The 26,567-nt window shown below is 39.2% G+C and overlaps 1 long non-coding RNA gene across 1 annotated transcript in view; it reads left to right on the plus strand.

Annotated features, from left to right (window-relative positions):
• The first annotated feature begins 597 nt into the window (after positions 1–597).
• LOC136308490 (uncharacterized) overlaps positions 598–26,567 on the plus strand; it is an 81,155-nt gene continuing 55,185 nt past the window's right edge. The window contains exon 1 of the long non-coding RNA XR_010726113.1: positions 598–785. This is a non-coding gene — a long non-coding RNA (uncharacterized lncRNA). The remainder of the gene's footprint in view (positions 786–26,567) is intronic.

Consider the following 26,567-nt stretch of genomic DNA (forward strand, 5'->3'; position numbering starts at 1 on the left):
ATGTGGTGATAAAAGGGGCTGATCCTGCTCCCACCCCTTGGTTCCTGGACTTCTGTATTTTTCCTACTGTGGTCAAAGCACTTTACACTGGTCACTGGTTCCAGATGTAATTGTTTCTTGTGCGGTGCTCTCTGCCCATGTGGGGCATTCCAGCTCCTTAGCTGTAACTTCTGCAGATAATTCTGTCCTTCTGTTAGACAAGCAGCTTCTGGGTGATATGTCTGTGAGACCAGAGGGTGTTGGAGACTGCAAGCTGGCAAAGCCCTTGCAGTTTAAGGCTTAGCCAAAGGTTAAGCTCTTTCCCCACACCTCCATATTGGCTATGAAGCTGAGTGTTTGTACTGGTCCCTTCCCCCCACCTCACTTGCTTGATTAAGTTGCTAGAGGCAATTTACATGCCCTTCCTCTCACCCTTTGTTTGTTCTGATGTTGGTTGATTTCAGTTATGCAAGGTGGAGGGTTTTCTGCACTTGGGAAAATTCTTGGGTTGCTTTGGAAATGTGACTTTGTACAGGAGACTTCCTTATTTGCATACAGCTCTGCACTATATAATAAAGCAAACCAAGGGCTTTGCTTTCGCTCTTGAAAACTATCTTGATGTTGCAAAGAGACCTCCTGATCCCACCCTTTTCCTCTCTGAGTTTATTTCTTCATTCTGTAGCATTCTCACTCAGGACCTGGATAATTACTAGCTGTGCTGGTCTGTGGCAAGTGGCGCCCAAACAGGGACCTGAGAAAGAGAAACTAAACTAAAGGCAAATGACGGAACTCCCCAAGTGTGCACAGTGAGTACAGATTTTGGAGAAAGTATAGTCGGAAGTAATAAATTATGAGACAATTAAGCTCAAAAGTAAGGGATCTTTTTCTTTTGTACAAATGTTTTTATTTGAGGAGGAGCCATTGTCTGAGGAGTATCAGGGTGAGCTAGAAATGGAGGGATGTAAATATGAGAAGACCGTGGAGTCTGAGGATGACTCGGGAGATAACGAGGCTGTCACGGCTGTGGTCACCTTAACCTTTACGTCTCCACTGCTCTCTGCTCTTATGCTCAACCTTCTGCTTCTCCTTACCCTTATTGGGTTTCTCCCAGAGTCTCTAGCTCAGACCTTTGGAGATCCCCACTCCAACAAGCTTTAGATCAGGCTCAAGATATAGGGGATGACATCAGAATATATGCTGATATTGGGCCTTCAAACATGCAACGTCTGTCTATTGCTGCAGTGTTTCAGGTGAGGCCTCCAGGAAAATACTTTGATAAATGGCAGAACAAGTGAACAAATCAAGAAAGGGAGGTCAGGGAAGTACTTCTACCAGTGGATCTTGTTTTCAATGCAGGGTCCAGAACATTTTGCTAGAAATTGCACTATTCTCTCTGGATATCAGTCTCAGCCTCCCCCAAAGATCAGCCAGCTCCTAAAGCTCCTGACCTCTGCCCACGCTGCAGGAGAGGGAAACATTGGGCGAACAAATGTAAATTTAAGTATACTGCCGAAGGGCAGGTGATTCAGGAAAACAGACAACGAGGGCCCTCCCTGGCCCCGCCCCATCAAACAATAGGGGAAATGTCAGTGTTTTCTCAGCAAATTCTAATTCCAGCAGGCCAAACATCACCCAGTTATCCTGAGCAATGGCAGAGCAGCTACTCCTGGTTTTCTCTGGCTACTTAGTCTCTCATTCAGCTAAAATTGAGTAGGGGAGAAATCTCAGCATAGTCAATCTGAACAGCCAGTTACAGCAACTATAGAATTTGAGAATGGATAGGAGACTTAGGTAAAGTTACACCTTTTCCTGTTATTGTCTGATTTTCTTGAATGTTTTAGCTACAACCTTCTGAACTATCACTTTATTTCTTTCCTATTTTTTGCCTGGAAATTTAGGCAGGGGACCCCTGGTGGATCTGACTACAAAATTTCCCATGCAGCTGCTGAGAGAAGACATATTCTCAGGGAGATTTTGTTTAGTTCCATCCTTCAGTCCCTCTGTCAGAAAATTCCCTGACTGGGATCAGGCAGGCATCTTTCGGTCTGGTTGTGCTCTGAAATCCCAGGTTTTTCTCTGGTTTGTCTAATTCTAGTTTCCATTTAGTTTTGTTCTGATGTTGTCTAAAATGTGATTTTAAGGCCTGAATTAAGTTCTTGCATGCAAAAATTGAAAATGCCAGCTCTACTACTGAATAAAAAAATAAAATTGTTTCATCCCTACTTTTTTTTTAATTGGAAAAAAATTCCAGTTTTAAAATTGGAATTTGTAAGGAGCACTCATTTAAATTTAAATAGAATAGAATTTAGATCCTAAAGACTTGCTAATTTAGTTTGTTTTATGTTTGTCTTCAGAGTTGGAAGCCAAATAGCAGCTCAGGTATTAGGATTAATCAGATTTATATGTTATACTTGTGTTTCTGTACTGTAAATTATCTTGTTTGTGTGTAAAACTGTACTCAGGTCTGTGAAACAAAGGAATCAAGTGAAATTAAGCAGGGCCCTGATAAGCCATTTCAAGAGTTTGTCTCAAACTGCTTTAGGCAATTAGAAGAATAGTATAATAATGCTAATTCTGCTTGTCAGGCCACATCCTGAAAAAGGGGCCCTGAGGAAATTGGGGATTTGGCTTCTCTGATTTTGCCTATTGAAATCAAAAGATGTGTGACTTTGTATCTGAGACTTCCTTATTTGCATACAGCATTGCACTATATAATAAAGCAGACCGAGGGCTTTGCTTTCGCTCTTGCAAGCTATCTTGGCATTGCAAAGAGACCTCCCAATCCCATCCTTTTTCTCCCTGAGTTTATTTCTTCATTCTGCAGCATTCTAACTCAGGACCTGGATAATTACTAGCCGTGCTGGTCTGTGGCAAGGGGGTCCCATGATGACGTGCCTGCTGCTGCATTTCCTGGGCTGTAAAGTGGGACTTTCGATGTTATGTGAAATGGTGTTATGTGGGCTTTGAGAGCGTGGATCAGATACTCTGGAGCCTTCAGATAGAAGTGCTGGCTGAGGCCTATGAGCAGGAAAGGCAAGCTCACTTCAAGATATTGTCAATTTTTTCAAGAGGAGTTAGACCTCGTCCAGGTGGAAGGGGTCCCATATAATCATTTTCCCAACTAGTGGCTGGCTGGTCTCCTTGAGGCAAGGTGCTTAGTGTTGGTTTGTTTTGTTGACAAGGTTTTTTTCAACAATGGCAGAAGCCAGACCAGCCTTGGGTTCAAGAAGACCATGTTTTGGGCTCATGCACAGCCTCCATCCCTGCTCTGTAGTGACCTCCATTCATGTGAGGGTCAGCACAATCAGTATATAAATATTTTAAAAGTTTCTCATTTTAAATTTCAAATATAACAAATCTTTATGAATATAACACAATCAAAATCTCATGGGGTCTTCCATAATATTTAAAAATCTAAAGGGGTCTTGAGACCAAAATGTTTGAGAAGCACTGTTTTAAACCAATTACTGTGTTCCTGGGTCATGTGCCTGCCTCTACCCATGGGCTGGGGGTGGGCATTGAAACTCTGTGGATTGTGAATGGGGACAGGTGGCTCACCAAAAGGAAATATAGGAGCAATAGTTAGCAAAAGGGAGATGCACTTGGTGCCCCCAAACAAACAAAGAAACAAACCACAAACCCAAGCAGTGGGTGTCTACTACATGGAGGATCTTGGTTTTATTTTTTTCAAACCCTTAAGGCATAGTACCATGTAGAGGAAATACAGTTTGTTCCATGACTAAATACATGAGTGGGTGAAAGAATGAATGAATGAGTGAATGAATAAATAAATAAATGCTAAAAATCTGGGAAATGATCCAGATAACTGTTGAGGTTCATCTAACCCCCTGATTTTATACATGTCCCGTGGAGTTACATTCTGAAGTCTGTATTTGTCTGTCTGTGTTTTTTGAGTCTGTGTGTGTGTGTGTGTGTGTGTGTGAACATTAAGCAGATAGGGGGATTGTGATGATGACTTGGGAGGTGGCACTCTAGAAGATCCCAGAGTCAAAGGGGGGTGTCACTGAGAAGGTCAGACCTGGGGCTAACATTAACAAGGAATCTAAACTGGGCTGGGAGTGGGGCAGTGGCAGCAGTGGCTCATTCACTGCCCAGCTCCCAACCCATCCCCCATCCAGGTGCAGATGTAACCAATCTGAAAGCCAAAACACTGATGGGGAAAGCTGAGTACCTTGAAGGAGCTCTGAAAAAGAGGCCCATGTAAAAGTCAGTGTTGTATGTGATACTTAAGTTGACATTGCACCCTGCCCTGTGGACCACTGGCTATTGGGCTTGGATTGACACCCATTCTAAGCTAGACTTATTTCCTCAGGAATAAAATTATCAATTATAAACGCTGCTAGTCAGTGTCTTCTGAAAACAATAAAAGGTTGAAATGAACAAGTGCTGTGGTCTGAATATGTTTCCCCCTAAATGTATATGTTGATGGTATTAAGAAGTGGGGCCTTGGAAGGGTGATTAGGTCATAAGGGTGGATCTCTCATAAGTGGAGTTGATGCTCTTATAAAAGAGACCCCACCGAGCTCTGTGCCCCTTCCGTTCTGTAAGTGCACCATGAGAAAGACTGGCTCTGAACCAGGAAGGAAGCCCTCAGCAGAACATGACCGTGGTGGTGTCCTGATCTCAGACTTCGCAGCTTCTGGAACTGTGGGAAATAACTTTCTGTTGTTTATAAGCTAGAAAGAATGAAAGAAAGAACAAAAGAAAGCGAGAGAGAGAAAGAAAGAAAAAGGGAAGGAAAAAAAAGAAAAAGAGAAAGAAAAAAGAGAAAAAGAAATGCACAACCAGTCCATGGGACAGTGAGCTATGGTTATGCATTAGGAGCAGTTGCCTCTGGTAGTGATTAGGGATGCTGTGTGTCTGCGTATGAGAAAAACGGATTTAGGGACAAATTTACAGTGACTCGGAAGGGGGTGCAAGTAATAGAGCCTTTCTGGACTCGGGTGCATGATAGACAGCTGTGGGGTGGCGGTGAGGGGGTGGATCAGTGACAGAAACACTTTTACCAAATAATTGCACTGTGTGTGCCCAGAGCTGGGAGACTGCTGAGCTGTCACAGCCAAGGCAAGAAGGTTTAGATGTGTCTGCCGATCGCATCCCTGCCTCCACGCCACAGCTCCCTGAGCAAGTAAGCACCGCACATGTGGATTCCCTCTCCCTGTGTAACAAGAAGGGCCAATGACTTACTGCTTTCCAAAGGCCTAAGGCGGGAATGTGTGAAATTGGGGATTGCTGAGAAATTGAGAGAAACCCAGCAATGTGTTCTGAAATCCTAGTAGGGATTTTGTCATCTACTAGAGCTAGGTGGCTCTGACAGGGATGGCTCGCGGAGCCCAGGAGGAGGAGGTGTGGAGGGCCCGTGGCCTGGCTCCGAGGGATGTCTGCAGTGTGCGTGGCCTCAGAGGACTAGAGCTTGATATCGGACTGTGCAGTGCAGCCAAGATGAGATTTCTAACCTTGATCTGCCCTCCAACAGGAAGTGTATACCACTCGAGACGATGAGAAAATATGTACAAATATACAAGTTCATAAAGTGAATGTCGCCTGGGAGACCAGCACCTTCATTAGAAGGATAAGGACAAGGTCCTTTAACTAGGATTGAGGCTGGAAATATAGGAATACCCTATATTCTCAAGTTACCTCTCAGACCCTACCCCGAATAATACCTTTTCTTCAATATGATGGCTGGACACCTTTCTGTATGTGGATATATATATTCTCTATTGAAAAAATAAAATTCAATTTATCTAAACTAAGTCAAATCAAGCAAAACAGTTCACTTATTTATCTCATCCCCTCCCCCTCCCTGTATCTGGCTACCACCAATCTACTTTGTGTAACTATGAACTTGAGTTTCTTTCTTCTCTTTCTTTCTTTATTTTAATTTTTATTTATTTATTTTTTTGTGGCATCCTTGTCTGGTTTTTGTTTCAGGATAACGCTGGCTTCATATAATGTGTCTGGATGATTTCCCCTCTCTTTTGTTTTGTGAAAGAGGTTGAGAAGGAATGCTATTCATTTTTTATTGAATGCTTGGTAAATTTCACCAGCAAAACCATCTGATCCTGCACTTTGGTTAATTGGGAGGTTTAGATAACTGTTTTAATCTTACTAGTAATTAGTCTGTTGAAATTTTCTATTTCATCATTATTCAGTCTTGGTAGTTTGTATGTTCCTAGGAATGTATCCATTTCCTCTAGGTGGTCCAACTTGTTAGTGTATAATTGTCTACAGTGTTCTTTTATGATCCTTTTATTTCTGTTATCAGTTGTAATATCTCCTTTATCATTTCTGAGCTTTTTTATTTGAGTCCTCTCTCTCTTTTTCTTTTTCAATCTAACTAAAGGTTTGTCAATTTTTAAAAATCTTTTCAAAGAACCAGCCCTTATTTTCATTGGTTGTTTCCATTGTTTCACTGGGAAACAAAAAGTTATTTACAGTTACTGTCAGGGACCCTGACAATGTTGTGGGCTGGTCTGTCACTGTATTTGTGGGCATTTTCCAGATAATGCACAAATGTATATTCTGTCATTAAAATCTAGCTAAGGGAGTTCAGATCTAGGTAAGAAGATAACTAGAAATATAAGGCCGGATGTGGTAGATGCCAGATAGAAGGTCTAAAGGGTTCAGTGGTGGGAAGAAGTCTTTGTGGGCAATGTACCTCATTGCATGAATCCAAGTATATAGACTTCCTGACCCAGAGGGACTCTATACCAAAAGATATTTTTAAAGAAGACAGATTTGGTTACAGATTAAAGCAGGTGTCGCGAACCTATGGCTTGTGAGCCAGATGTAGCTCTTTTGATGGCTGTATCTGGCTCGCAGACAAATCTTTTTTTTTTTTTTTTTTTGTATTTTTCTGAAGCTGGAAACGGGGAGAGACAGTCAGACAGACTCCCACATGCGCCCGACCGGGATCCACCCGGCACGCCCACCAGGGGCGATGCTCTGCCCACCAGGGGGCGATGCTCTGCCCCTCCAGTGCATCACTCTGCCGCCACCAGAGCCACTCTAGCACCTGGGGCAGAGGCCAAGGAGCCATCCCCAGCGCCCGGGCCATCTTTGCTCCAATGGAGCCTTGGCTGCGGGAGGGGAAGAGAGAGACAGAGAGGAAGGGGGGGGGCGGAGAAGCAAATGGGCGCTTCCCCTATGTGCCCTGGCCGGGAATCGAACCCGAGTCCCCCGCACACCAGGCCGACGCTCTACCGCTGAGCCAACCGACCAGGGCGCAGACAAATCTTTAAAAAAAAATAATAACGTTAAAAATATAAAACATTCTCATGTATTACAATCCATTCATTTCCTACTGCTCATGTTCATGGTTGCGGGTGGCTGGAGCCAATCACAGCTGTCCTCTGAGACAACACCAAATTTTTATTGGATAATGTGGAACGTACACGGGTCATTGTATGGCTCTCACGGAATTACATTTTAAAATATGTGGCGTTCATGGCTCTCTCAGCCAAAAAAGTTTCCTGGCCCCTGGATTAAGGGACGAATGAAAAGGGGAAAGACTTGAGTTATGAAGATAAATTGGAAGATGACTGCAAAATACCAGATGGAAGGTAACGAGGGCCTGTCTTTGCTAGAGGTGACAGTGGAGTTGGAAATAAAGAATCAAAGAGAAGAATTGACAGAATCTGGTGGCTAATTGAATGTGAAGGTCAAGAGAGAAGGAGTCATCAAAGATGGCTCCAAGCCTGGGAGAGAGAATAATGTTCTTCTTGGCAAGAATAGATGCTAGTTTTGAAAATAATAAGCTTGAGCTGAGTTTAAGGTGACAGGAGATATTCCTAGAAGAACTTCTGGCAGGTGTTTGGTGGTAGAGTCTGGTGATAGTTCAGAGCTGGGTGGTGACTTGGGAGTCATCTGCATACAAGTTATATTGTAACCAAAACGTTATAGTGAAGGAGTAGCCCTAAGGAGAAGCTTTGAAGGGAACAATGACTAAGGAGAATATTTAAGGGGTATGCTTACAGCAAGTCTACAAAAGAAAGAAAGAGCATCTGTGAATGAAGACAAAGAAAGTGCACTAAGAAACTGAAGCAGAGAATCAGGGCAGTATGTTATAGAAAGCCAAGGCAAGAGAGAGTTTCCAGGAGGATGGGTATTGTGAACTGCTACAAAAGAAAAGAGGTCTAAGAACACCCATGACTTTCTGGTTACAGATAGAAGATTTGCTATATTTCTTCACAGCTTTCTAAACTAGATTTTATTTTTTAGAACAGTGTTAGGTGCACAGCAAAACTGAGCATGGAGTTCCCATACGACCCCTGCCCCACACCAGCACAGCCTGCCCACTATCAATAGCCCCTATCAGAGTGGCAGAATTGGTGAAGCTGCATGGACACATACATGATTATCATCCAAAAATTACAGTTTAATTACTCCTGTTGCACATTTTATAGGTCTGATAAATGTCTAATGACATGTATCCACTATCAGAGTAGCATACAGAATGGTTATATTGCCCTAAAACTCCTCTGTTCTCCCCTTATTCACCCCTCCCTTTCTCTTCACTCTAGCAGCCACTGATTTTTTCACTGCCGCCAGAGTTTGGCCTTCTCCAGAGCGGCATGTTGTTGGAATCACAGAGTATAAAGCCTTTTCAGATCGGCTCTTTTTTTTACTTAGTAATATGCATTTAAGTTCCCTTCATATCTTTTCATGACTTGAAAGCTTATTCCCTTTTTAACACTGAGTAATATTTTGTTGTCTGCTGTACCATGGTTTACTTATTCATTTACTGACAGACACCTGGGTGTCTTTCAAGTTAAGGTAATTATGAATAAAGGGGCTTTATAGGTATGTGTACAGATTTTATCTATCTATCTATCTATCTATCTATCTATCTATCTATCATCTATCTATCATATCATCATCATCATCATCTATCATCTATATATCATGTGGCAAAATACACATAACATGAAATTTACTTTTTTAACCATTTTGAATGTATAATTCAGTGGCATTAAGTACATTCATATCAATGTGCAAACATTACCACCATCTATTTTCAGAACTCTTTTCATCTAGAAAAACTGAAACTGTCTACCCATTAAACAAATTCCAGTGCCCTTTCTCCCAAGCTCTGACAACCACCAGTGTAATTTCTTTTATGATTTTGACTATTCTGAGTACCTCTTATAAGTGGAATCATACAGTATTTTTGTGTGTGTGTCTGACTTGTAGCCCTTAGTATAACACTTTCAAAGGTAATCTAAGATGTGGTTTTCAGCCTTTTACACTTGAGGATTGGTGAAAATAGAAGAATTGTTTCAGGAGTCACTAAGGCAGAAATCACCCTGAGCATAAGCAAATTCTACTAAGATCATTGGGTCTATAATCTTCATACAACATCAGGGTGGTTACCTCTTTCAAAATTGGCATGGAATTTCTGGAGGACCAGTCCATGGACCAGAGATTGAAAACACTGAATATTGCAGGATTCCCCTCCTTCTTAAAAGGCTGAATAACATTCCATTGTTTGTATACACCAGACTTTGTTTATCCATTCATCCATCAATGCACACGGGTTGCACCCATATATATAAACTGTTGTGAATAATGCTTCTGTGAACATGTGTGTACATATATCTCTTTAATTCTTTTGGATACGTACAAAGAAGAGGAATCATTGGGTCATATGGTGATTCCATGTGGACACATGTTTTCAGCTCATTTGGCTAAAGAATTGTGATTGTTTAGTTTTGTAAGAAACTGCCAAACTGTCTTCCAAAGTGGCATTTGGCATTTCTACCAGCAGTGAGTGAGAGTTCCTGTTGTTATACATCCTAATCAGCATTTGTATTATCAGTGTTTTAAATTTTTGCCATTATAATAGGTGTGTAATAGTATTTTATTATTGCTTTAATTTGCAATTCCCTAATGGTATATGATATTGAGTGTCCTTTAATATTCTTACATGCCATCTGTATATTTTTTTAGTCAAGTGTCATTTCAGATCTTCTGTCCATTTTTAAATCAGGGTTTTTTTATTGTTGAGAGTTTTACATTTTGAATAACAGTGTTTTATCAGATGTATCCTTTGCTAATATTTTCTCATAGTTGATAGCTTGTCTTCTTCAAGTATTTTAGGATTTTCCTATTTTAGCTATCTTTCTGTTTATAATTTCTACTTTAATTCTATTGTGGTCTGAAAACCGCCATTGTGTGATTTCTGTTGTTTTAAATGTCCTAAGCTTAAGGTACGTTTTATGGTCCAGAATGTGGTCTGAGTGAGTGTTTCATGTGAACTTGAGAATAATGTGTGTTCTGTGGTTGTTGGATAAAAAAGTTTATAAATGTCAATTATATCCAATTGATTGATGGTGTTGTTGAGTTCAACTATATCCTTACTGATTTTCTGCCTGCTAGAGCTGTGTATTTCTGAGAAAGAGTTGTTGACATGCCCAACTATCATAGTGGATTAACCTGTTTTCCTTGCCACTCTCCTCGTCTTTTGCCTCACCTAGTTTGACATTCTCTTGTTAGGAGCAGACACATTAAGGATTGTTATGTATTAGTGGAGTATTTATCTCTTTATTATTAGGTAATGCCCTTCTTCAACTCTGATAACCATTTCAGCTGTGAATTCTGCACTGTCTGAAATTAATATAGTTACTCTAGCTTTGTTTTGATTAGTGCTAGCATGCACTAATCAAACATGCATGCTATGTTTTTCCCTTATTATTTACTTTTAATTTATGTGAGTTTTTATATTTAAAGTGGATTTCTTGCAGACAATGTACAGTATAGTCTTGTCTTTTAATCCATTCTGACAATCTCTGTGTTTTAACTGGGGCTTTTAGACCAGTGATACTTAAATATGAATTGTTGGATTAATAGTTACATATTTGCTACTGTTTTTTACTTGCTACATTTATTTTTTGTTTCTGTTTTTGTTTTTCACTCCTTGTATGCCTTTTGTGGTTTTAACTATTATGTATAATTCCATTTTCTCTCCTTTCTTAGCATTATCAACTATATTTTTTGTACTTCTTAAGGGATTCCCTAAAGTTTGCAATACACATTTACTATTAATCCAAGTCTTCTTTTAAATAACATTCTGCTGCATCACATGTAGTGCAAGTTCCTCATAGCAAAATATCTGCAATTCCTATCTTCAGTCTTTTGTGGCACTGCTGATACTCATTTCATTTATATATAAGTTGTTATAATAATCAAATACCTTGCTGCTATTATTATTTTAAACAAACTTATTTTTTATATTGATTAAAAGTCAGAAAAAGAAAAGTTTTTATTTTCACTTATTTCTTCTCTAATTTTCTTTTTTTTCTTTATGTAGATTCAAGCTTCTGGCCTATATAATTTTTATTCTCTCTGAAGTACTTTTTTCAAATATCTTGTAAGGGTGTTCTACTGGTAACAAATTCCCTTATTTTTTGTTTTTCTGAGAAAGTCTTCATTTTTTTTTTTTTTTGTATTTTTCTTAAGTTGGAAACGGGGAGGCAGTCAGACAGACTCCCACATGCGCCTGACCGGGATCCACCCGGCACGCCCATCTGGGGCGTTGCTCTGTTGCAACCAGAGCCATTCTAGTGCCTGAGGCAGAGGCCATGGAGCCATCCTCAGCACCTGGGCCAACTTTGCTCCAATGGAGCCTTGGCTGCAGGAGGGGAAGAGAGAGACAGAGAGGAAGGAGAGGGGGAGGGGTGGAGAAGCAGATGGGTGCTTCTCCTGTGTGCCCTGGCCAGGAATCGAACCCAGGACTGCCGCACGCCAGGCTGACGCTCTACCACTGAGCCAACCGGCCAGGGCCAAGTCTTCATTTTGAAGAAGAATTTTGTATTTATGTTGATGGGTTCTTTTCTTGTCACTATTTAAAATAGTTTTTCATTCCCTTTTTTTCTTGCATGGTTTCTGAGGACACGACATATGCAATTCTTCTCTTTACCCTTTGTACATAAGGTGTTTCTATTTCTTGGCTTCTATACCAATTATCTTTATTTTATTTTACTTTTTTTACAATACAAATATAGTATGTCTAGGTGTAGTTTGGAGAAATATATCCTGCTTAACATTGTTCCCTGAGATTTCTGGATCTGTGGTTTCATGCCTGACATTAATTTGGAGAAACTCTCAATCATCATTGCTTCAAATATTCTGTTCCTTTCTCTCTTTCTTTTCCTTCTAGTATTAACATTATGAGACCATTACAGCTTTTGTAGTTGTCCCTCAGTTCCTGAATATTCTGTTCCTTTATTCTTAGTCTTTGTTTTCTTTGCTCCTCAGTTTGAAAGTTTTTGTGAACGTATCTTCAAGCTCACAGAATCTTTCTTCACTGATGTCTAATCTACTAATGAGCTCATCAAAGACTTTCTTCATTTGTTACAGTTTTTGATCTCTAGCATTTCTCTTTGATTCTTTCCTAGAATTTCCATCTCTGTGCTTACATTACCCATCTATTCTTGCAGGTTGTATACCTTTTCTATTAGAGTCTTTAGCATATTAATCATATTTGTTTTAAATGCTTTGTCTGATAATTTCAACATTTATGTCATATCTGAGTCTGATTCTGATGCTTGTCCTGTTCTTTCATACTGTCATCTAGCTTTTAAGATGCCTTATATTGTTCAAAGCAGGACATGATATACTGGGTAAAAAGAACTTCTGTAAATAGGCCTTTAGTAATATGGTGGTGAAGTGTGGGAGAGGGGAAGCATTCTACAGTTTTGTAATTAGATCTCAGTCTTTAGAAATGCTTTTCAATTACTCCACCCTTACCCCCTACCCACACACATGCCTTTATGTGAGATAGAATAGTTAGAGGTCCTGGAGTTGGGTGTTTCTTTTCCTCAAAGTCAGTTAGGTTCCAATAAAACCCCAATAGGTTATACTCTAGTACAGCGGTTCTCAACCTGTGGGTTGTGACCCCGGCGGGGGTCGAATGACCAAAACACAGGGGTCGCCTAAAGCCATTGGAAAATACATATTTATTATACAATACATTTTTAAATAAAATATGTATTTCCAATGGCTTTAGGCAACCCCTGTGTTTTGGTCATTTGACCCCCGCCGGGATCATGAGCCATAGGTTGAGAACCGCTGCTCTAGTAAAATAGCTTTTTTTGATTGCAGTTCTTGTAAAGAACACAATGCTTTAGGGTATTTATTTTTTCTTTCTTTCTTTATTTCTTTTAAGTGAAAGGAGGGGAGATAGTGAGAGAGAGAGTACTGTATGTACCTGGACCAGGATCCACCAAGCAATCCCTGTCTGGGGCTGATGTTTGAATCAACTAAGCTATTTTTAGCACCTGAGGTTAATTTACTCAGACCAAATGAGCTATCCTCAGTGCCCGGAGCCAATGCTGGTACTGGCTGTGGGAGAGGAAGAGAGAGAGAGGGGGAAGGGAAGGGGAAACAGATGGTTGCTTCTCTTTTGTGCGCTGACCAGGAATTGAACTCAGGACATCCATAGACTGTGCCAATGCTCGATCCACTGAGCCAACCAGCCAAGTCTAGTGTATTTCAAAATGGTTATTTTCTCCCTCCCCTCAAGGAGGCTTCAGGGGATTTTCCTCCAATATTTACTGTTAGAATCTGGTCAAGTTAATATAAATGTGAACCCATCCCCCTAAAACTGACTCCCTTTCCCTGGAGTTTATATCCCTTAGACTTGTCTCCTCTGAGCCTCCAGCCATGTGTCAATGACAGTTCAGGTTTTCCTACCCTAGTACTGATTCCCATGGAGATTTCTCCTAGTAGGTTGCTGCTTCCAGTAAGTTATGATTTTCTTTCTCTACCTGTCTCTTTCCAATTTGGGGACAATCATTTGTCTTGTAACTTCAGTTTTCTGACAGATCTATTAAAAATTGTTAATTTTCCATTTATTCAGCTTTTCCCCTGCTAAGATGGAGTGATGACTTGCATGCTCCTTGCATGCTGGACTGTGTTGATGAAAAGGGTTCAATAGAAAGCAACCTCACAGGGTGATCTGATCAAAAATTCCTAACTGGGGCAGCTCATAGTGGGTGGTCACACCCCAGGCTTGTAATTTAAGTAAAAGGTTTATCTGCCTTTAGAAAACCCTGTCCATTTTTCTTGTTCATATAGGTTAACACACCTTTGAAATGCCAGAGTAATCCATTTTCAGAACCCTCGGAGGAATAACCACCTTCAAGAGGGCACATAATCATGTTAACTGTCCTGCAATCCAATCCTCACCTTGCTTCCTCCCACCTTTATTTAATCTTTCTTAAATTTCTTCCTTAATTCCGAATGCATAACAGGAGCTGCAGACTGTCCTCGTCTGGGAAGCACTTTTCTCAACCTATTGAGATCTTGCTTCCCCTGAAGCACATCTTCAGTTTGGCTCACATGAATTTTTATAAACATTCTTTAGCAGTTTGGACAATCTTACATTGACAGCTGGACATTAAAAGTCCTTAGTTCTCTTTATTACTTTTTAATACTTGGAGAATATTAACTAATAGTATCAGTTTTCAACCAACATAAGTTACAACAAAAAAGTATGTAAAGTAACAACTTTGGGATAGTGAAGCACATAGAAATCAATGTGTTCCTGGAGGGGACTATGGACTTCCTGTCATTTGTCTGGTGGTGTTCTCTGCCAGGAGCCCTAGGACGCAGGCACAATGGAAAGAAAGGAACAGTGGAAGGAGGGTAAAACAAAGGTCTTAAGAAATACTGACAACAAAAAATAGTGGTTTACCAGATGACCTGTTCAAAGTGAACTAGAAATAATAAAAGGAATTTTTTTTTTCATGGAAGCAGAATGGGTTATATAGGAACATTTAGAAGTTATTTTTCTGATACAGTAAACCTTGGGCAATATTTACAGTGCTCAAAGTGGGGCACTATTCTTTTAAAATTTAAGTATTTCGTATTTATCCATATGTTGCAAATATAAGGTCTACTGGAAAGTTCTGTCCGTTTTTGGAATAAAACAAAATACAAATTTTTCTTACCGTCAATAAACTTTATTAAATAATATAATTGCCATTATTATTAATGATTTCTTGCCATCATGAGGGCAATTTGTATATCCCATTTTTGAAAAATGTTTTATCTTTTGATGCGAAAAATTGAACCAGTGCTTGTTTGATACCTTCTTAATTTTGAATTTTTTGCCCTTCAAAAAATTTTGTAAGGACAAAAACAAGTGATAGTCAGAGGGTGCTAAGTCTGGGGAATATGGTAGATGCAACAGACATGCTTCTGTAGCATTTCTTCCTTGTTGAAATTCTTAAAAATTACAGTGGCGTAAATGAACTTTATCAGTAGCCATGGGTACATTATGGCTTCACACATAAGACTAACGTGAATCAACTTTGTTTTAGTTCATTTGCTACGTTAGTATGTATACCTTAAGTGATAAAAATAGAGAGGCACACATGCGCCAAATAAACATGTGCTTACGTGTCGAAACTTGTTGTGATAGAAACGGACAGAACTTCCGGTAGACCTTATAAATATAATATGAAGTTCCTAGCATATTTTGATACATGGCCAATTCTTAGTACCACCTTTGCTACAGGCAGATATGGGTTAAAGTAATTTCTCTAAGCCCCAATTCCCATATGTGTAAAATGGAATAATAATAATTATAATACTGACCCTAACAGAGTATTGTGAGAATTACTGAGATAGTTGGTGTTAAGTATTTAACTTAGACCTAGCATAGAGTAAGCACTCAATAAAATATTATAGTAATAAAATGTTATATTAATAAAAAAAGACATGAAGTCTCAGGCCTTTCATTCATCCTGCAGGACAGCGATACCTGCTTTATGCTTTGTGTGTGGCAGTATCTAGCCTCAAATCTAGTTTATTGTTGGTGTTCATAAATGTTGGTTTCCTTTATTTTAGATATAGTCTATTAAACTATCTTATCCAATCATGTGTATCTAGTGCCAGAGAAGAGACCAAAATCTCTAGAATGTGCTAGACCTTGACAGAAATCAACTAACAAATTAAGGAGCATCGAATTGTAAAGAATGAAAGGAGTCTGTGAAACACATTAGACATATTTGAAAAGTATAGGCCAGTAATAGAATGGATTCCCAGCCCTTCCTCACAAATTAGCCACATATGGAAATAAAAAATTCCACTCTGATGAGCACATTTCCCTGCTTGTAAATGCCAGGACCCAAGTGAACAATGGGAAGACCTACACCATTACCATTGTCAGCAAGCAGCTTCATAATGAGTTTTGGAAGTTTGACCCCTTGCCAGCCTTTGATTCATTAATGTAATATTAAAAAAAAATTTACAGGGTATTTTGACTGTAGAGGAGGCCACATTTATGCAGAACTGAGTCAGTTACAAAGAAAATGAAACCTCAGTTTTCTCATAAGCACTGGAGCTTTTGAAGTTCTTGTTTGCGCTGATGCATCCCATCGTGTCCGCTGATGACTGTGCCTGCTGTTGCTATGGAACGGGAACTTTGAAGCTGTAGTGTCTGTAATAAGCTAGATGAGCTCACTTGTTAATGTGTTTTCTTCCTGTTTCACTTTTCAGTCTGGTAAGCTGAATTATTACAATCTGTGGCATTATTCCACAGTATAATTTCTATGTTGTATAACTGGTAAATAACTTGGTGATACTTTTGATTGAAGAGGGGTAAAAACTATAGAGAAAACATAAGGCTGTGCTTATATAAATGCAGACAAGTAAACAAACAACCCCCCCATTCCATCTATTTCATAGACTCGCCCAAAAACAAGTGGTTAAAAACCATTATGTCCTCTTAGCAATTTTTTCCTTTCATGCAAAGAACATACTTTATACTGAACTTTTCCTTTTTTCATCCACTGCTTGTGGACCCAGGATATGTAACAGCAGGGAGATGAGGAAAACCTACTGAAAGCTGGTTCTGTTTAACAGAGAAATTCAAATTTGTTTTTAAAAAGAAAGAGCTATAATGTTTTATTCAGATTCAGCAATGGCAACTTCATCGAAGTGAGAGCCTGCATTAAGGAAAGAAATTCGTGATTATAAACTCTTATATAAAGTTTGAAACAGCATCAAATTTGTCTATGGGGAGCTGTTTTTGTTTTTAACTTGTATATACATCTGTCACTTATTCACCAAACAATGGCTGCTGCCATCTCTGTGAGCCAGTGAGAAAGGGAGGGGTAGCCTGGTGCCCTCAAGGAGCACTCGGTGCTCTCCTAAACCAGCTTCCCTGGAGTCCACCGCAGCGTGTTCAATATCTTATTGAAATTATTAATTCAACAAATACTTGTTAAATGTTTCCTCCATGTGGAGAGCCAGTCTGTATTCTGTATGGTCCCTGTCTACCTGGATGCTGTGAAGATTAAGTGGCTTCATGTAGATAGAACATTTAGCATCACACTTGCAGTGTCTACTAGATGTTTAAGGAATGATTGACTTCGTTCCCATTGAGAAATTATCACTGGGGAGAGACAGATGGTGACCTCGTGGGAATGACCTTCAATAGGATAAACTGATGGAGAAGGATGTGGCTTTTACTATCTGCTGAAAGCCATATTCTGCCTCTCCTGCAGTCACCCCTGTTGACCTTCTGGTCTCCTTACTTTTGCTTACGTGTTTCTCTTTAGCTTCAGCTACTTTGTCCTCATCCCTCCCTCCCTCCCTCCCTTCTTTCCTCCCTTCCTCTTTCCTTCCTTCCTTCCTTCCTTCCTTCCTTCCTTCCTTCCTTCCTTCCTTCCTTCCTTCCTTCCTCTCTCCCTCTCTCCTTCCTTCCTTCCTTCCTTCCTTCCTCTCTCCCTCTCTCCTTCCTTTTTTCCTTTCTTCTTTGCTCCTTACTTCCCTTCCTTTCTTTCTTCCTTCCTTTCTTTCCTTCCTCTTTCCCTCCCTCCTTGCCTCCTCCCTCTCTCCCTCCCTCCCTCCCTCCCTCCCTCCCCCTCTCCCTCCCTCCCTTCATCCTTCTCTCCCTCCCTGTCTTCCTTCCTTCCTGGCTATTACTGTGATGATCCAGACACTCATCATGTAAGTGGGTTCAGTCTGCACACTGAGGGAGAAAAAATTTATAAAAGAAACATAAGAAAAACAAAGTCTAACTTCACCTTACTGAAAATAATTTTCTTGTTTTAATATCAGCAAATTAAATGACCATGGGCAAGCGTTTTGTTTGTTTGTTTAAATAATTCTGGGCTATATGGAACCCAATAAGTGAACTTAGCAGGGTTAGTTTGACTGACTTGAATCACTATCTAGTCTGTGTAATTAGGTAGTTCTTGGTTTGAAATCAGCATAAATATGCATAAAACAAAGAAGTTGATTCAGTAGTTCATCTAAGATACAGTCATGTAATAGGGATGAGAAAGAAGTTTCATTAAGCCTAAAAGACACCAGGATATGAAAAAGTAAAAAAAAAAAACAAAAACAAAAAAACAAATGAAAATAAAATCTCAGAATTGTATCTATCAGTGAATTATTGAATTACATTGATAAACTGTTCATAAGAGCTGACAAGCATTTTGTTCTATTTCATGAATTTTCTTCCCCATCTATTAGAAAATATTTTTTATAATAGTATGTTACTAATAGAGGGTTCTAAATCATTACTAACCAGTAGTTACTTCCTGTGTTAAGAATAATGCCTTCACCCAGCAAGTAAGTTTGTTTTGGGGAAAGACAGAATATGTCTCTGTAAACAGGCAGCTGAATTAGATACAACTGAAAGATTTGTTTCTCAGATTTGCTCATTAAAATAGCATTTAGGGAGATGACGTCAGAGTAATGGCGGAGTAGGAAGCGATACCGATAAATCTCCCCCAAAACTCAACAAGATCTTCAACCAGAAACAGAAAAACCTATACTTGGAGCTTCCAGATTCTTCGCAATACACCCAAAGGTATGATTGAGTGAAAAATTGGCTAAATATATAACCAAACCCCGAAGGAAATAGGGAGTAAGAAATGCTCCGCCTTCCTCTCTAACCTAAACAGGGCGGCTTTTTCTGGTAACTGTGAATTTAGAAACTGAAGCGGGCAAAGGGGGTGAATAGATCCAGGCCGCCGCAGCAAAAACGGCCGAACCAGGCTGTGGCTCAGAGATCCAAGCCGAGGAAAATCTGATCCTGTGGCAACCCGGGCAATACAAGCTAACACTCGCGCCAAACCCAAACAAAGAAAGACAAGCGGAGCGGCCATTTTACCCGGTCTCCTGGTCGGTGCGCAGTTAGTGGAAGAGAGATTTCTTCCTAAGCCGCGGAAGTGGGTGCCCGTGTTGCCCCACGGAGAGGCAGGGTCAGAGGCCTTTCTGTGGGCTGAGGGCAGAGTCTCTGGGCAGCCCCAGCGCCCTGGGAAAGCCACGCACAGGAGGGAGTGAGAACTAATCCCAACGGTGGAGATTTTCCGTGCTGGAGGCTGTTTCACTCAGAGGGAACCGCGGCCGGCCTCATATCCTGGTGTGCGCGCGCAGATAAGGAGTGAGCGATTCCTCCGAGTGCCTCGGCAGTGCGCGCCCGTGTTATCGCAGAGAGGGGCAGAGTCAGGGGCCTTTGTGTGGGCCAAAGCGGAATCTCGGGCCGCCCCAGCGCCTTGCAAAAGCCGCACACGGGGACGGAGCGAGACTCAATTCCAACGCTGCAACTTTTCCCTGCGGTTGGGGGTTTCACTCAGAGCGTGAGACTGCTGGCCGGATATCCTGGTTGCAGACAGTGAGTGAGAGTTTCCTCCAAGCGCCCCGGAAGTGGGCGCCCGCTTGTGTTACCGGATAGAGTGGCAGAGCCAGAGGTCTTCGAGTGGGCGGAAAGCCCGCCTGATTATGCTAGCAGCTCTGACTGACTGAGCCTTACCCAGAGCCCTGTGCTGAGTGGAAATAGAGTGGGGAGTTGCCAGCAATTTGAGCCTCTCACTATGCAGGCAGAGGCAGCAGCAACCCCATACCTGGACTATCAGGCTACTAATTGAGGAAGGAAAGACTAGGAGAAAGGCTCCAGGAACACGGACTCTCTCACTGTCGGAGCCTATAAATGCTAATGAGCCTCGACTCCCAACGAGAATAAAGCACAATACATGACATTGCCATAGAGACTTATCAACTGCAAACCTCTACCTGAGCGTGCCAAAGGGGAAGAACCCGGGGTACAGAGTCACCGACCAGGAAGAGGGAGAGAAAAGAAAAAGCAAGAAGATAACCTCTCAAAATCAAGAATAATCTGCAGACTTTATAACCTATCCCATTTTATTATATTTGTTCGTTTGTTTCTCTTATCTTCATTCTTGAGACTTTTTTTTCCTCCTCCAATTTGGCCGATTAACTCTCTACCGGTCTTACTCTCTCCTCTCCCTGAACTACACTACCCATAAGTGTTACATCTCCCATTATCATTTCTCTTCTCTTCCTTTCTCTCTATGAGGGTTGCACTCCAAAACCCTTAACTCTCTCTCTCTCTCTCCTTTCTTTTTTCTTCTTTTAGTGGTTCCCTCTTTTTTTCTCTCTCTCTCTTTCTTTTCTCCCTCTATATTAGTTTCTTCCTTTCTCCTTTACATCTCCTCTCATTCAAACCTCAATAACAAACAAATTATCTTATCTGGGACTCAAACCTATGTTTGTGGCATTTTGGGGGGTTTTTACTTCACCTTTTTAACTCACTAGCAGTGCTCCCATCCCTGGCTCTCCATATTATCTAGTTCTTGTTCCACTAAATACAATAGTAAGTTTTTAATTTGTCCCCCCATTTTTCCATTTTCCTCTTATTCCTCTCATCATAACTCTTAGAAAACCAACACCTAAAAGCAAATCATTTTATTCTTGACCCAAATTTTTTCCTTATTTGCTTTTTGTGGGTCCATACGCTCTTTTTTTTTTTCTTTTTTCTTTTTTTTTCCTTTTTTTTTTTTTTTTTTTTCTTTCTCTCTTTTTTGCCCCTTTATTACTTTTCCCCAATTCAGGCCCTCCATCACAGGCATTGTTTGTTATAACTCACAGTCCACCACAAGATTTTCTCAAGAAAGAAGGGAGAGGAGAGGAGAGGAAAAAAAGAGGGGGGGAATAATTTCCTTTTTTAAAAAATTTTTATTTTATTTTATTTTTCTTTATTTCATTATTAATTTTTTTTAAAAAAACAACTCTTTTCGATTTGTTATTTTTTTTATTTTTTTTTAACTTTTTATTCTTTATTAAATCTCATTAATACTATCAACAAAACCACCCTCAGATGCCATTAAGGAAGAGAAAATCGAATATCATGGATACAAAAGAAAGAGAGGTAACACAGCTAGATGAGGAAAAATCTATGGAGAAAAAATTTAATATATTGGAAACCTTGGAGCTAAATGACAGAGAATTCAAGATAGAAATCCTAAAAATCCTCCGAGATATACAAGAAAACACAGAAAGGCAGTATAGGGAGCTCAGAAAACAACTCCATGAACACAAAGAATATATGTCCAAGGAAATTGAAACTATAAAAACAAATCAAACAGAGATGAAAAACTCAATTCACGAGCTGAAAAACGAAGTAACAAGCTTAGCTAATAGAACAGGTCAGATAGAAGAGAGGATTAGTGAAATAGAAGACAAGCAACTTGAGGCACAACAGAGAGAAGAAGAAAGAGACTCAAAAATTAAAAAAAATGAGATAGCCCTACAAGAATTATCTGACTCCATCAAAAAGAATAACATAAGAATAATAGGTATATCAGAGGGAGAAGAGAGAGAAAATGGAATAGAGAACATACTTAAACAAATAATTGATGAGAACTTCCCAAGCCTGTGGAAAGAACTAAAGCCTCAAGTTCAAGAAGCAAACAGAACTCCAAGTTTTCTTAACCCCAACAAACCTACTCCAAGGCATATCATAATGAAATTGACACAAACCAACAGCAAAGAAAAAATTCTCAAGGCAGCCAGGGAAAAGAAGAACACAACATATAAAGGAAGGCCCATTAGATTATCATCAGATTTCTCAGCAGAAACTCTACAAGCTAGAAGAGAGTGGACCCCAATATTTAAAGTCCTGAAAGAGAGGAACTTTCAGCCACGAATACTATACCCATCAAAGCTATCCTTCAAATACGAAGGAGAAATAAAAACATTCACAGATACAGAAAAGATGAGGGAATTTATCATCAGAAAACCCCCACTCCAGGAATTACTAAAGGGGGTTCTCCAATCAGATACAAAGAACAAAAAAAAAACAGAGCCACAAGTAAAAGCTCCAAGAAGAACACAATAAAACCAAATTTAAACTGTGACAACAACAAAAAGAAAGAGGGGGAGAAGACGGAGATTAACAGTAGCAAAGGACGATGGAGTGCAAAAGTACTCACAAAATAGTTCGCTACAATGAACAGGGTAGGGACCCTTTTCATTACTCAAAGGTAACCACCATTGAAAAAACCACCACAGAAGCACATGAGATAAAAAAGATAGCAACAGAGGAAAGATGTATGGAATACAACCAAATAAAAACAAAAGATAGAAAAACGAAAGAGAAGGATCAAACAAGACACGAAACTAACAGAAAGCAAGATATAAAATGGCAATAGGGAACTCACAAGTATCAATAATTACACTAAATGTAAATGGATTAAACTCACCAATAAAAAGGCACAGAGTAGCAGAATGGATTAAAAAAGAAAATCCAACTGTATGCTGCCTACAGGAAACTCATCTAAGTAACAAGGATAAAAACAAATTCAAAGTGAAAGGCTGGAAAACAATACTCCAAGCAAATAACATCCAAAAAAAAGCAGGTGTAGCAATACTCATATCGGATAATGCTGACTACAAGACAGGAAAAGTACTTAGAGACAAAAATGGCCATTTCATAATGGCTAAGGGGACACTGAATCAAGAAGACATAACAATTCTTAATATATATGCACCAAACCAAGGAGCACCAAAATATATAAGACAGCTACTTATTGATCTTAAAACAAAAACTGACAAAAATACAATCATACTTGGAGACCTCAATACACCGCTGACGGCTCTAGATCGGTCATCCAAACAGAGAATCAACAAAGACATAGAGGCCTTAAACAAAACACTAGAGCACCTGGATATGATAGACATCTACAGGACATTTCATCCCAAAGTGACTGAGTATACATTTTTCTCCAGTGTACATGGATCATTGTCAAGAATTGACCATATGTTGGGCCACAAAAACAATATCAGCAAATTCAGAAAAATTGAAGTTGTACCAAGCATATTTTCTGATCATAAAGCCTTGAAACTAGAATTCAACTGCAAAAAAGAGGAAAAAAATCCCACAAAAATGTGGAAACTAAACAACATACTTTTAAAAAATGAATGGGTCAAAGAAGAAATAAGTGCAGAGATCAAAAGATTTATACAGACTAATGAAAATGACAATACGACATATCAGAATCTATGGGATGCAGCAAAAGCAGTGATAAGAGGGAAGTTCATATCGCTTCAGGCATATATGAACAAACAAGAGAGAGCCCAAGTGAACCACTTAACTTCCCACCTTAAGGAACTAGAAAAAGAAGAACAAAGACAACCCAAAACCAGCCGAAGAAAGGAGATAATAAAAATCAGAGCAGAAATAAATGAATTAGAGAACAGAAAAACTATAGAAAAAATTAATAGAACAAGGAGCTGGTTCTTTGAAAAGATCAATAAAATTGACAAACCCTTGGCAAGACTTACCAAGGAAAAAAGAGAAAGAACTCATATAAACAAAATCCAAAATGAAAGAGGACAAATCACCACAGACACCGTAGATATACAAAGAATTATTGTAGAATACTATGAAAAACTTTATGCCACTAAATTCAACAACCTAGAAGAAATGGATAAATTCCTAGAACAATACAACCTTCCTAGACTGAGTCAAGAAGAAGCAGAAAGCCTAAACAGACCTATCAGTAGAGAAGAAATAGAAAAATCCATTAAAAACCTCCCCAAAAATAAAAGTCCAGGCCCTGACGGCTATACCAGCGAATTTTATCAAACATTCAAAGAAGACTTGGTTCCTATTCTACTCAAAGTCTTCCAAAAAATTGAAGAAGAAGCAATACTTCCAAACACATTTTATGAGGCCAACATAACCCTCATACCAAAACCAGGCAAGGATGGCACAAAAAAAGAAAACTACAGACCAATATCTCTAATGAATACAGATGCTAAAATACTAAACAAAATACTAGCAAATCGAATACCACAACATATTAAAAAAATAATACATCATGATCAAGTAGGATTCATCCCAGAATCTCAAGGATGGTTCAACATACGTAAAACGGTTAATGTAATACATCATATCAACAAAACAAAGAACAAAAACCACATGATCTTATCAATAGACGCAGAAAAGGCTTTCGATAAAATACAACACAATTTTATGTTTAAGACTCTCAACAAAATGGGTATAGAAGGAAAATATCTCAACATGATAAAGGCCATATATGATAAACCATCAGCTAACATCATATTAAATGGCACTAAACTGAAGGCTTTCCCCCTTAAATCAGGAACAAGACAGGGTTGTCCACTCTCTCCACTCTTATTTAATGTGGTACTAGAGGTTCTAGCCAGAGCAATCAGACAAGACAAAGAAATAAAAGGCATCCATATCGGAAAAGAAGAAGTAAAGGTATCACTTTTTGCAGATGATATGATCCTATACATCGAAAACCCCAAAGAATCCACAAAAAGACTACTAGAAACAATAAGCCAATACAGTAAGGTTGCAGGATACAAAATTAACATACAGAAGTCAATAGCCTTTCTATATGCCAACAATGAAACAACTGAGAAGGAACTCAAAAGAATAATCCCCTTCACGATTGCAACAAAAAAAATAAAATACTTAGGAATAAACATAACAAAGAATGTAAAGACTTATATAATGAAAACTATAAACCATTGTTAAGGGAAATCGAAAAAGATATAATGAGATGGAAGAATATACCTTGTTCTTGGCTAGGAAGAATAAATATAATCAAGATGGCTATATTACCCAAAGCAATATACAAATTTAATGCAATTCCCATCAAAATTCCAATGACATTTTTTAAAGAAATAGAGCAAAAAATCATCAGATTTATATGGAACTATAAAAAACCCCGAATAGCCAAAGCAATCCTAAAGAAAAAGAATGAAGCTGGGGGCATAACAATACCTGACTTCAAACTCTATTATAGGGCCACGACAATCAAAACAGCATGGTATTGGCAGAAAAATAGACACTCAGACCAATGGAACAGAATAGAAAGTCCAGAAATAAAACCACATATATATAGTCAAATAATTTTTGATAAAGGGGCCAACAACACACAATGGAGAAAAGAAAGCCTCTTCAATAAATGGTGCTGGGAAAACTGGAAAGCCACATGCAAAAGAATGAAACTGGACTACAGTCTCTCCCCCTGTACAAAAATTAACTCAAAATGGATCAAAGATCTAAACATAAGACCTGAAACAATTAAGTACATAGAAGAAGACATAGGTACTCAACTCATGGACCTGGGTTTTAAAGAGCATTTTATGAATTTGACTCCAATGGCAAGAGAAGTGAAGGCAAAAATTAATGAATGGGACTACATCAGACTAAGAAGTTTTTGCTCAGCAAGGGAAACTGATAACAAAATAAACAGAAAGCCAACTAAATGGGAAATGATATTTTCAAACAACAGCTCAGATAAGGGCCTAATATCCAAAATATACAAAGAACTCATAAAACTCAACAACAAACAAACAAACAATCCAATAAAAAAATGGGAAGAGGATATGAATAGACACTTCTCCCAGGAAGAAATACAAATGGCCAACAGATATATGAAAAGATGCTCATCTTCTTTAGCTATTAGAGAAATGCAAATCAAAACGGCAATGAGATACCACCTCACACCTGTTCGATTAGCTGTTATTAGCAAGTCAGGTAATAGCAAATGTTGGAGAGGCTGTGGAGAAAAAGGAACCCTCATACACTGTTGGTGGGAATGTAAAGTAGTACAACCATTATGGAAGAAAGTATGGTGGTTCCTCAAAAAACTGAAAATAGAACTACCTTATGACCCAGCAATCCCTCTACTGGGTATATACCCCAAAAACTCAGAAACATTGATACGTAAAGACACATGCAGCCCCATGTTCATTGCAGCATTGTTCACAGTGGCCAGGACATGGAAACAACCAAAAAGCCCATCAATAGATGACTGGATAAAGAAGATGTGGCACATATACACTATGGAATACTACTCAGCCATAAGAAATGATGACATTGGATCATTTACAGCAAAATGGTGGGATCTTGATAACATGATACGAAGCGAAATAAGTAAATCAGAAAAAAACAGGAACTGTATTATTCCATACGTAGGTGGGACATAATAGTGAAACTAAGAGACATTGATAAGAGTGTGGTGGTTACGGGGGGGAGGGGGGAATGGCACAAAGAAAACAAGATAGAAGGTGACAGAGGACAATCTGACTTTGGGTGGTGGGTATGCAACATAATTGAACGACAAGATAACCTGGACTTGTTATCTTTGAATATATGTATCCTGATTTATTGATGTCACCCCATTAAAAAAATAAAATTATAAAATAAAATAAAAAAAATAGCATTTAGGGCAGAGGGACAATTTTTTCTTGGATCCTAATACTTG

The sequence above is a fragment of the Saccopteryx bilineata genome, chromosome 6, assembly GCF_036850765.1.
Source record: "Saccopteryx bilineata isolate mSacBil1 chromosome 6, mSacBil1_pri_phased_curated, whole genome shotgun sequence".
In the NCBI taxonomy this organism is placed as follows: domain Eukaryota; kingdom Metazoa; phylum Chordata; class Mammalia; order Chiroptera; family Emballonuridae; genus Saccopteryx; species Saccopteryx bilineata.